Raw genomic sequence first — 3,087 nt, 5'->3', positions numbered from 1 at the left:
GACAGTTATAATGTGAACTACTCAAGTGAAACCTTTGTTTGGCTGAAACAATGGATACCACTTAGCTGGAGGTAAGAATCTGGTGGTAATTAAGAAGAGAGAAGCACTCCTGAAACTAAACCTTTTCAGTAATGTTCCCTCTGGATTAGCAAACACAACCCATGATCCAACCGGGTCATGAAGAGTTGAGGCTTGAGAGGCCATTGGCCATTGCAGTCTCAGCTTCCATAGAAGCCTTTGGCACCATATGACTGAGTAGATCCCACAAAGAATATATATATATATATATATATATATATATATATATATATATATATATATATATATACATATGTATATATATATACATACATACATATAAAATAAAGACTCCAGAAATTTGAAGGTGCTAAAAATATGAGATGACAACAAACAACAGTAAAAGCAGTGTGCTACAGCCTACCTGAGCCTATGGAAGGAATATTCTATGTGTGCTATAACAAGTTCTTTGGTGAACAGAAAATTATGAGGAAAAAGACTTAATTTACTGCCTTAAAAATACATAAAACATGCTTAAATAATAAAAACACACAATGTTGTTCAGGCCTTGCATGATAGATAATAAAGAATACTTAATTATGAAAACAATCTTTCATTAAATAAGCCCTAGTATTGTCCAAACATAGTGTTTGGAGAAGTTTTGGCTAAACAGAGAGTATGAAATACAAACAGATCTTGATATATATTGTCGTAATTCAAATGAAATTTTGCATTCAGAGGAATCAAGGCATCTAGAATTCACAAGGCAGAATATTATAGAAGAAAGAGCTATTCAGGAAGACAAAGATTTGGAGACAGTTTACAGAAATGCTGAAAATAGTTTACTTCTACTGAGCCTTGTGGGAAGAAATTCTGAAACTGTAAAGGCATTTATTTTTTTCAGCAGTGTGATAACATTTTTCTAAAGCTGATGTCTAGTGTAGACATTGTTAATCTGACATATATGTATGACATAAAATGGTCAAATGTTCTCAAAGTAATTTTCTAGCATCCTAAAGTAAATTTATATTGTTGAAAGGAAGACAAAAATATTGATTAGATACAAAAATAATATTAAATTGGAAAAAGAGTAGAAACTGTCAAAACAGAAATTTAAAGACAAAATTTAAAAACCTTACAAGGAATCTCTCATCAGTAGGCAAAAGGAATGACAGGTATGAAAATAATTGCTATCTTTCACCATTTTTATTTAGTATTTGATTGGAGGTCTTCACCAATATTATGAAGAAAAAACCTTGCAAATCATAAAGGAAAGAAAATAGTTTAAATGTCATTACCTGCAAATACCATGATCATTTATGTGGAAAACAGGACATCTATAAAACTGGTACAAGATGTAACAGATTCAGCAAGGTAGCACAATACATAATCAGTAATCAGTACACAAACACACACACACATACACACACACACACACACTTACACACACACATGCACAAACAAATACGAACACAAACACACACATACAATTCATACCTATATTATACCCAGGAAGATTTAGAATAGAAAGTGTCATTTCTTGGAGCATTTAAATATTAAATTATTAGAGATAAACTTAAGAAAGTAAGTATAATTTTAACAACTAGAACTTAATATCATTGCAAGGATGATTTTTATGAAATATACCATTTTACTAAGTTGGATACAGTGTTATTTATATTTATTTTCTCCTGATGCTTATTTACAGATTGGTCACAATGATTGTTAAAATTCTAGTCACTCTGTTGTGTTTATTGACAATATGAAGAAGAAAGAGCAGAATATCCAATTTGGATAATGATTAAAAAATTTGAAAGACCTATTATTGCTTCTCCATCTAATACAAATGTACAGTAATTAAAGCAGTCTGGTATTAACTTAAAGATAAATAGATTTGTAAATCAGTGAAGTGGAATTTAGAGTCCCTAAAAGGATCCATACAAATATGCTAAATTGATTTTTGTCCACAACACAAAGGATATTCACTGAGGGAATTCAGCCACTTTTCAGGAAACAATCTGAGGACAATTGAGCATTCAGACTGTCAAAGGCCACCCTCAGTTTTACCTCATGCTATATGTGTAAACACTAATTAAGACTGTGTATAAACTTACATATAAAAAGCATGCACTATAAAACGATACGGGTTACTACATCAAATTCTTTAAAACTTAAAAAGTTACTGTAAAATGAATGAAAATGTGAGCCACAGATTCACAGAAAATATTTGGAAAACATATATATCCAACTGAGAACCTCTGGATATCTGGATGTGTGTGTGTGTGTGTGTGTGTGTGTGTGTGTGTGTGTGTGTGTGTGTGTGTGTGTGTGTGAATAATAAAGAAAAACTGCCTGACAGAAAACATTTTAACAGGTACTTTGCCAAACAATATGAGCAGATCAAGTATGCCCATGATAAGATATTCAACAGCTGTTCAATATACTTGGTCATTAGGATAATAAAATTTGAATCACAGCTTGATGTCACTGTACAATAATTAATATGTAATATAGTTATAATTCAAACCATACCAAATATTGGTGAGAATTCAGAGTATTAGTCATTCCACACATTAATGTTGATAACATAATACATCTGCTTTGTAAAACAATATCTATTAGGTTTTCAGGCTTGTCCTAATAAAATGTGACAAACAGAGCCACTTTAAAAACAACTCAGAAATTTATTTCTGAACAATTTTAAAAGCCAGACATTTGGAATCAAGATGTCAGTTGCTCCAGCTCTACTCCCATAGTTTAGTGGAGAAAGCCCTTTCTTGTTTCTTCCAGCATCTAGCAGCTTCAGACATTCTTGGCTATACAGTGTCCGTACAACTGCAATCTCTGCCACTGTCTTCTCCAAGCCTCATTTTCTACTAACTCTCCACTTCTGTTTCTCACAATGACACTTTATATTTAGAGCTTATCTGTATGAAATATAAAGATCCCATCTTGACTTACTAGAGCAGGTAAGGAATCTTTGTCCAAATACTGTTAAATTTACCAATGTAGATATAAATTATTGGAATATAATAATCAATTCATTATATGTGGTTAGATAGAATCCTT

The sequence above is a fragment of the Rattus norvegicus genome, chromosome X (assembly GCF_021556685.1).
Source record: "Rattus norvegicus strain SHRSP/BbbUtx chromosome X, alternate assembly SHRSP_T2T, whole genome shotgun sequence".
NCBI lineage: Eukaryota > Metazoa > Chordata > Mammalia > Rodentia > Muridae > Rattus > Rattus norvegicus.
Note: the sequence above shows the minus strand (reverse complement) of the source record.